Source organism: Chrysemys picta, chromosome 15, assembly GCF_011386835.1.
Source record: "Chrysemys picta bellii isolate R12L10 chromosome 15, ASM1138683v2, whole genome shotgun sequence".
NCBI lineage: Eukaryota > Metazoa > Chordata > Testudines > Emydidae > Chrysemys > Chrysemys picta.
The window spans coordinates 9,244,845-9,258,060 of NC_088805.1; the positions used below are offsets into that span (position 1 = coordinate 9,244,845).

At 48.5% G+C, this 13,216-nt stretch overlaps 2 protein-coding genes across 5 annotated transcripts in view; one reads left to right on the forward strand and one right to left on the reverse strand.

Moving 5' to 3' along the window:
• KSR2 (kinase suppressor of ras 2) overlaps window positions 1-13,216 on the reverse strand; it is a 301,542-nt gene that overhangs the window by 58,880 nt on the left and 229,446 nt on the right. The gene's annotated exons all lie outside the window — the stretch shown is intronic.
• Window positions 10,147-13,216, forward strand: part of RFC5 (replication factor C subunit 5) — a 260,531-nt gene continuing 257,461 nt past the window's right edge. The window contains exon 1 of the mRNA XM_005303244.5: window positions 10,147-10,151. The gene's annotated coding sequence lies outside the window, so the exon portion shown is untranslated. The remainder of the gene's footprint in view (window positions 10,152-13,216) is intronic.

Consider the following 13,216-nt stretch of genomic DNA (forward strand, 5'->3'; position numbering starts at 1 on the left):
CTTCTTGCAGTCCCTATTAAGACAAGATCCCATCACTTCAATCGTTTAGAAGTGCATGACAGATTACAAACTCATTGGGCCCATTACATTAGACGTTAGGTCCATATTAAATTAGGCAGCAGAAATCAGGTGCAAGTCAAGCCTGGCACTAGAAGGTAACCACACAAGGCAAAGTACCATGCAATGCCGGAGTGGGAGATGCTGCCACAAAAGCTCACTGGACCAAAAGGAAAGTAACTATACATCAGCCCAGGTGATTCAGCTCTCCATGCTTTCCATGGGCTGATGAGTAACTCCTCCAAATGAATTAAACTAGCAAATATTGCAGCCAAAGAGATTTCTTGGTGGAGAAGAAGCCAGTCACCAACACACAATGCCTTCTTTACAACTATTATACAGCACCTGAGACACTTGACAACCCACCTGCAGAATCTTTTCATGATAACTCTCCACAATTTTGTTTCCTCCTACTTCTTGTCTGACATGAATAGTCCCCCTCAATCAGCGCATAAATAACGTTCATGAAGCAAACAAAGAGAGGCCTCAAGAGTGCACAGATAACGTATTCGCTTTTCACTTCTGGAGACCTGGGTTGAAATGCAAGATAGAGATAGCTACCCAGCCCCGAGTAGATGTTCCTCCACATCACAAGGGTACATCAGGGTGAAGAGGCTAAAGATTTTCTGTGCTTCACAACATGAACAAAAGGAGCGCAGACATGCCTCTTCAGATACACAGGCTTATTCACTGCTGAAGTGTGTATTCATAACCAAATGTTCGCTTCACCTCACCCTCAGCCTATAATCATACACTTGCAGTGGTTAACAGAAAATCCAGGCTTGTGAAACACAATCCAACTTTACTGTGTTGAGCAAGCACTCCCTGTGGATTTGAGCTGCCGTTGAATGTGCCAGTGAAGAGAAACTCATGACCCATGTATACCAGAGGAGAAGGTGCCTCGTGCATCACACAAACGCTTGCTTCTTCTCGCTAGCCCCAGAACACCGAGTGCCTGACTTCTTGTGGCTGCACATGCAGGGCTGGCTCCAGGCACCAGCTGAGCAAGCAGGTGCTTGGGGCGGCCAAGGGGAAGGGGCGGCACATGTGGCTCTTCGGTAGCAATTCGGCAGAGGGTCCCTGTCCCTCTCGGAGAGAAGGACCTGCCGCCGAAGAAGAAAGCGGTGCAGTGGAGCTGCTGCCGATCGCAATTGTGATCGCGGCTTCTTTTTTTTTTCCGCCGCTTGAGGGGGCAAAAACCCTGGAGACGGCCCTGTGCACATGGAATTCTGCCCTACAGAGATGTACAGAGACAGGGAGCTGAGCAAAACTTTTGGTCGTGTTTTTTTCGATGCAAAACCCAGTCAAACTTCAAGACCTTTTACGATAAAAACAATTGTACAGTGCACGAGCCGCTCAATGTTAGCTCAGCAAGTGAAATAACATCCCTACCACAGCTGAACCTCCACACCACAACGTTCCACAGAGAAAGCCCGAAATAAACAAATGTGGGCGTTATCAGATAAAGTGAGTGTGCGCAAATTCCAGGGTTGAGAACTTTCTGCTGAACGCATCCTGTCCCTAGATGCACAAATGGCACGGTAAGCTCTAGCTCAGGGGTCGGCAACGTTCGGCACACGGCTCGCCAGGGTAAGCACCCTGGCGGGCCGGGCCAGTTTTATTTACCTGCTGACGCTGCAGGTTCGGGCGATCGTGGCCCCCACTGGCCATGGTTCGCCGTCCCGGGCAAATGGGGGCGGCGAGAAGCCGCAGCCAGCACATCGCTCGCCCGCGCCCCTTCTTGTCGCCCCCATTGGCCCGGGACGGCGAACCGCAGCCAGTGGGGGCCGCGATCGGCCAAACCTGCCGCGTCAGCAGGTAAATAAAACTGGCCCAGCCCGCCAGGGTGCTTACCCTGGCGAGCCGCGTGCCGAACGTTGCCGACCCCTGCTTTAGCTGATCTCATCTGCCAAGTTAAGACGTGAGGAGAGAGGTATGTGCTAAGACAGCCAGGGCTCTCTGATTAAGGGTGCCAGGTGTCCGGTTTTTGACCAGAACGCCCAGTCGAAAAGGGATCCTGGCAGCTCTGGTCAACACCGCTGACCAGGCTGTTAAAGTCCATCGGCGGCACAGCGGGACTAAGTCAGGCTCCCTGCCTGCCATGGCTCCGCGCAGCTCCCAGAAGCAACAGTATGTCCCCTCTCTGGCTCCTCTGTGTAGGGGCAGCCAGGGGGCTCCGCACGCTGCCCCCGCCACAAGCGCCGGAACCGCGGCCAATGGGAGCTGTGGGGGCGGTACCTGCGGATGGTGCAGCACACAGCAGAGCCGCCTGGCCACATCTCCATGTAGGAGCCAGAGGGGGGACATGCTGCTGCTTCCAGGAGTTGCTTGAGGTAAGCGCCGCCCGGAGCCTACACCCCTGACCTCCTCCCGTGCCCCAACCCCCTGCCTGAGCTCAGAGACCCCTCCCACACGTCGAACCCCTCAGCCCCAGCCCAGAGTCCCCTCCTGCACCCCAAATCCCTCATGCCCGGCCCCACACCAGAGGCTGCCCCCTCAGCCGGAGCCCTCACCCCCCACACACTCCCACCACCTGCCCCAGCCTGGAGCCCCCTCCCACACCCTGAACCCCTCATTTCTGGTCCCATCCTGGAACCCACACCCCAGAGCCCATACTCCTCCCACACCCCCAATCCCCTGCCTCAGCCTGGAGCCCCCTCCCATACTCTGAACCCCTTGGCTCCACCCCCCAGCCTGGAGCCCGCTCCTGCACCTCAAACCCCTCATCCCTGGCCCCACCCCCAGCCAGAGCCCTCCCCACCTCCCGCATCCCAACCCACTGCCTCAGCCTGGAGCCTGCTCCTGTATCCCAAACCCCTCATTTCTGGCCCCACCCTGGAGCCTGCACCACCAGCCAGAGCCCTCACCCTCTCCTGCACCCAACCCTCTGAGCCACCCCGGTGAAAATGAGTGAGTGAGTGAGGGTGGGGGAGAGCGAGTGACAGAGGGAGGGGGGATGGAGTGAGCAGGTGGTGGGGCCTTGGAGGAGGGGTGGGGTAGGGGCAGGAGCAGGGCAAGGCTGTTCGGTTTTGTGCGAGGAGAAAGTTGGCAACCCCACCTCCATCATTTGAGGACCTAACTTACTCTGCTGTTCAGAGTGGTACCTGATATACCATAGCTCCTTTGCAAAGACACTCAGGTAACAGAACCCCCCTTGAAGTGAAGAGCATGGAGAAACTGTGGGAAAAATCCACAGGGTGGAACTAATGACACAGTGCCACATTCATGTTTTAGTTACACCACAGTAAATCCGGAGTAACTCCAGATTTACACCAGTGTAAAATGCCAACAGAGTTTGTTCCAGAATCTAAGGAACTATGGCTGAGCCAGTTTCCAGAGAACCGGTCACCTTTCTGTACTGCTGGGATAAAATGAGTGTGCCCTCAGATAGACTCCACTTGCTCACCCTGTACACCGGAGATTCCTTCTCACGGAATTAGAAGATTCAGGTTAGAAGTCAGTTAAGCAGTTGTACCCTTTGACAACGCTGTTAATGGGGGAAATGAGGCCCCCTCTAAACCAAAGCGAAATAAGCCTTGGACTGCCCATAAAGCACTGCTTTGTTACACCAAACGCAAAAGTCGTCATTTTAATTTAAAAGACTGCTGCAAATCATATTTTAAAATATTAAGTTGTTTGGCATGAGGAAAGTATGAAAAATAGAAATCAATGTCCTGCCTTTTACAAGAGACATCACTGACAGGCATGATTAGGTGCCATGGAGATGACGGCCGTGCAGACTTCCAGACAGACAAAGTAGACAGAGATATACACACATCAGGCACTAGGAGAGCCAAGCTTGTCAAACTTCATGCTGGGGTCTTACTCAGTGGCAGGCTTGCTAGGGTAAAAAAACACCCAGGTTGTTTTTTTTAATCAAAACCCTCTAAAAGTCATGGTTTCAGTGGTGAAGCTATGCCTATGACAAGCAGCCGGCCTGAATAACCATCCACAACCCCTAAAAATTTAAATGAATGTAATTTAAAATGTTTACTAACAGCCTTCAGCTCTCCATCCTTTCCCCAGTTAGCAGGAAACTTCCCAGCACTACTAAAACCAGATCATTACTGATGTGCTCTCCATTCAAAATGAGTTCCAGAAGTGTTCAGCCAAGCACACCAAATCCCAAATTGCTTTATAAACGTTCCACCAGCGTGGGCTGAAGAAATCAGCAATGGGATAAAAGCAAAAGTGACTTGCAGAGGATCAGTTTAGAGGAAGGACTGGGGCACTTCCCCTCAACAGTTTTCCAATTTGGAGTGAAGTCAGTGCAATTGGGCACATTTTTAAACATTGTTTACCATAATCTCCACCATTTTTGATATATCAGCCTGATCCTCACTCGCTCACACTGATGTAAATCAGGAATAACTCCTTTGCGGTCAGTGGAGATACAGAGGTATATAACTGTGGCAGGTGAGAGGAGAATCAGGTCTATCCCTCCCCCTAGTTAACACACCCCAAACTTACAGCCATTTTTGGGGTGTATTACAGCAACCGTTTACCAGAGCAAAGCAGTACAAGTAAAGACTCTTCCACCATAGAGCAGAACTTGCAAGAGATATTTAGAGGGACAGAATGTAGTTACCCATGCCGGAATTTGTCTAGTTAATAATACGTTGCAGTTCTACGGTGTCTTCTATCCGAGCATCTCCAAATGTCTCCAAGATAAACCGTGGCGACTCCACCCCCGTCCCACCACAGGTATTACTATTTCATTTCCCCACTTCACAGAGTGACAGTACAGTTTATGCATCCTGCAGACAAGAAGAACAAACACTTAAGAAGTTTAAAGTTTGACCAACAGCAGAGTTTAAAGTGTGAAGACTTTATACTGTATGTGAAATTGAACTGAAACTTAACGAAGCACAAGCCAATAAATACTATCTGCGAAAAGGGGAAAAAACAACCCACAGAGCAATAGAGATCAGGGCTGCATGCAGCCTAAATGCCAGGCACAACTAGGTGAATCCTGTCTGACTGTCCTTAGGAAACGCTGCAAGACGTTCATCTTTGGAAAGACCTTTTTCCACCCTAAGGATGACACTCACCACACTGACACCCCCTTCCACTGCAGAACCCCAATCAATCAAAAACTAAATAAAAACTACCCCAAAACAAAACAGCCTAACAGAGAGCAAATTAAAGTCGGACTTTTACCCCAAAAAAGACAAGAGCCACAAATTCCATCCAATCCACTAGCAATTTTGCTATTGCTATTGATTTTATGTGGAAGTTGTTCAGGTACCAAGGTGATGGGTGGCAGTGTAAAACCCAGAGAGACAGAGAAAAGAATTAATACTAATAAGCATTTTAAATTAAAACATCCACTATGCCACTACCAGTGGGGCGGATCTGTGCTACGGAAGAGGTAGACAATGCAACAAAGGAAAAGGAGTCCCACAGAGTTATATGGGTTCTAGCCCACGAAAGCTTATGCCCAAATAAATTTGTTAGTCTCTAAGGTGCCACAAGGACAACCTCGTTGTTGTTTTTTATGGTTATAACTGACATTTAAACTGTTTTGATATTTACTGAGCATTTAGTCATTATTATTATTTTACCACAGCACAAAAGAGCAGATCTGTGGGTACGAGTGAGGAAGAAAGATGCTATAAATGAATCCAGGAAGGAATGACCTGGACTTTGTTAAAAGCAACAAGAAAGTATTTAATCCTAACTGGTATTGCGATAAAGTGGCTAGAGTAGAGAGAGAGTGAGAAAGAGAGATGACTTCCTGTATTACACTGTTAGCCTGATACAATCTGAATTTACTGCCGGTCAGGCCACATTGAAAGCAGACAGGTGTGTGTTTACTCAGACCTTTGCCACAGGCCATGGTTTGTGGGGGAATTGAGTTTTCTGAGTTGCTCAGGGAGTTTTCAGAAGTTCTCTTTGAATCCCCCCCCCCACAACCCTCCCCTTTTCCCCCCCACCTTCCCCGATTTCAGTACATCAAGCGATTACAGTTTTAAAAATGGCACTGCTATGCCAAAAGGGAAGGAAAGAGCACTTCCTGTAAAATTGAAAGATAAATAAAGATCAGTGACCTAAGCAGGGAGAGAAGGCAGGTGAGAGGTTTGGTTGGTGGCGGAGGAGGGACGGGGTGTTAGGATTTGATTATTTTGTTCATTTCATAATTTAGGGAGGGGGGTTCAGGCCCCAATATAAAATCACATCCTTGGCCCAGCCCCGAGGAGCTGCCATAGGGAAACAGCACTTAGGGACCATCCATCTTACATTTAGAGAATGCTGTACACAATGGTATAACTACTGCAGAGATGGAATGTATCTCTGTGAAATGCCACAGCACGGGGTGACGAGTGACCCTTTCCAGTGCTGATAAATTCTACATCCCTCAGGGTAGCTGTCAACTGTTCCACTTACACAGCTCACTTATTTATACAGAACTGAAAATACTGCAGGGGAACATGCAAGAGGGACCCAATCCTGCATCACTGTAGTTGATGGGAGCTTAATCATTGAGCTCAGTGGCAGTACGATCAGATGGTAGGTGAACCACACCCACAATACAGTACCTGGCTCACCTTTAAAATGTACCCCTGGATTATGGAGGTAATGGGGATGGTTGTGGCCTACGCAACCTTTCACCTTTAGGTCTCCACATTGACTAGTGTGGAGCAGCAGTGTACAGTCATCATCACCAGAGAGCTATTCCATGAAGTATGTGAAATGAGTTTGCTAGGTCTCCGTTTCAAATGGGAATGCTGCCATCTCACAAGAAATCAGCATCACACCTGCGTTGACAGTTCCAGTAGACTTGTCAAGCACTGGATGGACCTGGGAAACATAAACCCCTTCTCCCTGCAGTTCGTGGCTGAGGCACATGGACAGGACATTTTGATTAAAAACTAGAATGGTATAAAACGGACATGGTACACACGAAATGGATTAAAAACGGGTAGATCTCAAAATGTAACTGTAAATGGGGAATCATAGTCAATCTGGTGTGTTTCCAGTGGGGTCCCGCAGGGATCATTTTTGGCCCTATGCTATTTAACATTTTTATAAATGACCTGGAAGATAACAAAATCATCACTGATAAAGTTTGCAGATGATACAGAAATTGGGGGAGTGGTAAATAATGAAGAGGAAATGTCACTGATCAGAGCCATCTGGATCGCTTGGTAAACTGCACGCAAGCAAACAATATGCATTTTAATATGGCTAAATGTACATGTATACATCTAAGAACACAAATGCAGGCCAGACTTCTACAATGGGGTGACTCTATCCCAGGAAGCGGTGACTGAAAAAGATTTGGGGGTCATGATGGATAATCAGCTGAACATGAGCTCCCCTTGTGATGTTGCGGTCATGAGAGCTAGTGCAATCCTGGGGTGTACAAACGGAAATCTTGAGTCGGGGCAGAGAGATTATTTTACCTCTGTATTTTGCACTGGTGTGACTTCTGCTGGAATACTAGTCCAGTTCTGATGCCCATAATTCAAGAAGGGTGTTGATAAATTGGAGAGGGTTCAGAGAAGAGCCACGAGAATGACTGAAGGATTAGAAGACCTACCCGTATAGTGATAGAATCAAGGAGCTCAATCTATTTCGCTTTACAAAGAGAAGTTTATGTCTATAAATTCCCACCTAGGGGAACAAATATTTAACAATGGGCTTTTCAATCCAGCGGAGAAAGGCATAACACGATCCAATGGCTGGAAGTTGAAGCTACCCAAATTCAGACTGGAAATAAGGGGTACATGTTTAATGATGAGAGTAATCAACCATTGGAACAACTTACCAAGTGATGATGGAGAATCCCCCACGTTGACCATTTTAAAATCACAATGGGATGTTTTTCTAAACCATCTGCTCTAGGAATTACTTTAGGGAAGTTCTCTGGCCTGTGCCATACAGGAGGTCGGACTAGATAACCACAGTGGTTGCTCCTGGTCTTGGAATCTATGAAACTATGAAGCCAGCACTGCTGCTGTCTACCCTGCACCCATTCTGGGGAGAAAGGCGAGACTTTGCTCTGTGAAGGTTCATCTCGCCCCTGCCCCTTCAGTTATTTTGGCAAAGCTCCTTGGGGCAGGCACTGCATGTGTGTCTTTGACTGTACTGCACGGAGCACTGTCTGCAATTAAATCAATAGGAACAGTTGCCATTGCTGCTGAATGTAACTGAGAGCACGCCTACCCTTTGAGCTGGAGGTGTAATTCCCAGCTCGGTGCTACCTCGAGCAGTGTAGCCGTGGCGGTGGGAGGGGCTAGCAGGCCTGAGTAATACCTAGCTTCTCGGGTGGGATCGTACTCAGGGCGGCGAACCCGTGCCAACGCTCGGGCCACTGGAGTTCCACTCTATTTTTCGCACACTAGCTCACACAGAGCTACGCTGAGTACATTTCTTTGAGCTGGGAATCGCACCCCCAGCTCAGAGCACAGACATGCCTTTAGGATCCCAGGGAGGGCAGACAGAATACATCACTGCAGCCCCCCGAGAGTCTGTCCTGCAGTGTGCGCCGCACCGCAACCCATGTAGGGTTCCGAGAGCACCAGTGTGTAATGTGCTGTCACTCCCTGGGGGCCGGCTGCTCCACAGCACCCATCCGCACTGAACCAAAGTGGGAAATAGGAGGGCAGATTCGCTTTCTCTTAATATCTTTCCCTGCCACTATCTTACTTTGATACAAAGCATTTCACACCCAGGATATGCCAATTCCACCAGTTGAAAAGGCTCACAGAATCAAGGTCCAGAAGGGGTTAGAAGGACCCATGAGGGGATCCTGTGATAATCATGCTGCATTTTGCACAAAGATACATCCCCAATGTAATCCTGATACAAAGACCTCTGCTAGGACCAGCACCTTCCCCCGGTAACCCCTTCCAATGGAAAATCATCCTACAGTCCTATAAAGCCCAACTTCATTGACCCAGCAATAAAAGGGAAGTTTGTCTCCAGTTTCCAGACTGGCCTAGAATGCAAGTCAAACCCCTAAACAGCCAATTCGGGACTTCCATTCATTGTCTTGTTAAATGAAAAGATTTCCCAAAACATGCTCATTGCAGACTGGTGCCCCATCGAAGAGCCCGGAAAGCCAGCTCACAAGGACATAACGGCCACTGTTTGGCTGTTTGAAATACAAAAGCTTAACTAAAATAACCCCGAGTCAGGTTTCAGAGTAGCAGCCATGTTAGTCTGTATCCGCAAAAAGAACAGGAGTACTTGTGGCACCTTAGAGACTAACAATTTTATTAGAGCATAAGCTTTCGTGGACTACAGCCCACTTCTTCGGATGCATATAGAGTGGAACATATATTAAGGATATATATATACACACACACATACAGAGAGCATGAACAGGTGGGAGTTGTAAGACAATATATGTTCCACTCTATATGCATCCGAAGAAGTGGGCTGTAGTCCACGAAAGCTTATGCTCTAATAAATTTGTTAGTCTCTAAGGTGCCACAAGTACTCCTGTTCTTTTAACCCTGAGTCAGCGAAGGTTATTGCGCTGTCCTGAGGACAGGGTGCTCTCCGAGAGGACGGATGGTGGTGTGGTTAAGGCACTGGCCTGGCAGTCTTAGGTCGACGCAAGGCAGTTTACGTCGAACAAACCACGCAAGTGTCTACACTAGAATGTCGCTCCCCTCGATATAACTGCTGTGCAAGGTTGACTTAATAACTCCACCTCCATGAGAGGTGTAGAGTCGATGTCGATGAAGTTAGGTTGACACAGCGTCAGTGTAGACACTGCATTGCTTACATTGATTGTTGTTGGCTCTCAGAAGCTATCCCACAGTGTCCCCCACTGACAATACCATCAATACAAGCGCACCTGGTAAGGACGCGCATCGCCAATACAAGGAGCAAAGTGTAGACACGCACAGGTGATGTAATTACTGCGGCGGCTGTATGTCGACGTAAGTTAGGTCGACTTGATTTTGTAGTGGAGACATTCCCTCAGACTATCTTGATTTGATTCTGGCTCTACCACAGAATTCCGGTGTGACCTTGGGCCTGTCACTTAGCACTTATCTGGAGACAAAGCGCAGCAAGCTGGGGTGTAAATCTACAGCGTCCTAGCATACCACGCACCAAGTCACCATGTGGACGCTGCTGCCACGCACGAAAAGCTCCACGGTCCGCTTGGAACGACGGCCATTTCAAACAGCAACCACGTTTCCAACAAACAGCAATATGCCGAAGCACGCTACGGAACTCTTAGCGGGCATGGGTGCAGCCGGGCTCGCAGTGCGCTAGATCACCATGTGGACAAGCCTTCCGTTTCTCTGTGCCTCAGATCCCCTCGTGTAAACCAGGGAGGAGAACACTTCTCCCAACCCTTGCGCAGCCGTCGTCTGTCTCATCTATTCAGGCTGAAAGATTTCCCCAGCACAGACTTTCTCTTCCTGTGTGCGTGCACAGCTGTCCACACAAGGCCCCAGGCTTAGCAGGGCTTCCCCAGCACCACTGGAATCCAAACAACAAATCATCCCCAAGCAGGTCTGTGCTGCGACACGGCAGTCGATCATAATGTCAAGGACACAAGCCTTGATTCTCCTCTTGTTTACACCAGCTTTACCGGACCATAACTCCACCAACTTCAGCAGTGTTGCTTCTGACTTATACTGGCGCAAGTGGGCAGAGACCTGAACCCACGGGTCCACATGAGCGCTCCATGGCTTACTACACTAAAAGGGCCGGATCTGGGAGCCTTTCTGCACAACAGGCAGCAGGAACAGGTCCTATTGATGAAGCGATTCCACTTCCATGCTGCTACTTTTGTACGACGATGGGGTGAGGCAGGGGGAGCCTTCCATTATGTTCAGCTCCACATGACCGACACAACTGCTACAGTCCTCTAGCACTAACTCCCAGTATAACCCAGGCTCGCAGCACCCCACAACCCCACTGCAGATGTCCAAGCCAGCCCCAGAGTCAGTTTGGGGAGGAGCGAGGCTGCTTCTCTCTGGCAATACCAGCGTTCTCAGGAGGGTGACTTTCCCCTCTCCTCTTTGGCGGTGGGCACACTCAGGGCTGCCACAGAATCCAACGTTTTCTGCTGCAGATTCCAGCCGAACCTGCTTCAGTAACAGGTTTGTGGGCCAGGCAGAGTTCTCCTGCAGCTGATGAGAGCACACTAAGCTGTGCCGCTCCACTTGCTGAGACCGCCGTGCGCTGCTGTCATTTACCAGGGATTCCTTTGACACGGACACTCAATCCCGGGAGCGGAACCATTACCGACAAACTTCTCAAAGTGTTTTCAATGTTATTTTCTTTGTTGTGTTACACTCTGAGAAGTGTGGCAGTAACACTTCCCTCCCTCCTGGATCTTCTCCTTTTTCCACTCCGCTAACCCGGATGTTTCTCCCAGGATTCTGATGGAAGTGGTGTTTAATAGCTGCTCTCGGGGTGCCTTTGTTTCCTACGCTGTTTGCTACAGGCATTATTGGGGTGGAGGCACACAACACTTTCCTCTAACGGTAGACCGATGGGAGGTTTATAGGCCCAGCAGTGGGAAGTGTTGAGAGAAATGTTTGTGAAGCTCTCGCAAAATGCCATATAACTCCAAAATTATAATGTCCTTAATAAAGACACTGACTGTATGGCCTATTACAACAATCTGTAACCTTCTTTTTGTCCTATAACTACAGGGGTGTTAACTTCCCTTTGAATGGTCCCTTTTAGAATGTGTGTTAACTGCTGATGCTTAACGATCTGTCCAACCTTGTATTTAGCTGCGGCACTCTGAGTACCTTTCCCAGAGGTGGGGAAGAGCTCTGTGTAGCTCAAAAGCTTGTCTCTCTCACCTACAAAAGATCCAATAAAAGATGTTATCTGACCCACCTTGTCTAACACCCTGGACTGAACATAGCTACAAATACTGCATACATATAATTCCAAAGTAAGACCTTGATTCTGCAAACCCCTTAACTCAGGGGGTCTCAAACTGGGGGTCGGGACCCCTCAGGGGGTCGCGAGGTTATTACATGGGGGGTCGTGAACTGTCAGCTTCCACCCCAAACCCCGCTTTGCCTCCAGCATTTAAAATGGTGTTAAATATACAAAAAAGTGCTTTTTAATTTATAAGGGGGGGGGTTGCATTCAGAGGCTGGCTATGTGAAAGAGGTCACCAGTACACAAGTTTGAGAACCGCTGCCATAACTCATCTGAGGGGATTGCTTGTGTGAGCGAAGCTACTCAAGAATGTGTCCAGGATGGGGACCTAGACAGATGCTTCTGGCCGTGTCCTAAACATGACCATTTGGTACAATGGCTCATCACCCTGCAGACAAGCCATGCCATAGATTCCAGATAGCAATCACACTGTCTACTTAGAACGGGGAACTGACAAAGCAACACCAATGGCAAAGTAGGGATTTAATTAAACTCCAGTGCAACATTTTCAAGCCATTACAATGGCAAACATCTACTGGCCAAACCCTGCAACCATTCAGCTCCATATGGAGGTGCCTTTGAAGGGGAAATAGCTGAGAAAGAGAACAGCCCTGAAGACTATTACTTTTCTTGTCCTTCCTTTGCTATCTCCCCACCTTGCCTACCTCCACTTGATGAAAACGCTCCCCTTTGATGGATATTACTTAAGCAGCAGAATTTTCTTGACTGAACTTTCACCAGCTGGCATGCAAGATAACAACAGGAGAGTCAGCTGATTCGAAGGTAAGTGCGGGAGGAGGAGGACGAGGAGATCAACCTCCCTGGAAAATGGCTACAATTCCCTTAGAGCTTTAGAAGAAACAAGTTATTTAGAGGAAGCAAACTCAATGCATTTTTATTTCAAGAAGCGTCTCCCATCCTGAGATACTGTCAGGGAAGACAAGCTGTTCTCCTGCTATTTGGAAAACAGCTAAGAGCCAGGAAAGCAACCACAGTCCCAAATGGCTTATCTCAACCCCGTTGCAAACAAGTTAACTGAGAACGCTTGACACTTCGTGTTGCTCACGCTTCCCTTTGAAAAGATGTGCTTATAATTGGCTTGGAGAGGGCTGGCGGGATGTACAGGGATATGGAAAGCAATGTTGACCTCTTCCTTCCCTTTGAAGGTGCCTAATATATTCTCTGCTCCATGTTCTTCCTTGTCTTTTGAACTTTACGGAGAAGAAGAAGAAAATATCTTCTTTTGAAGAGAGTGAAGAGACAAACCTTTTGATTAAAAAAGCAG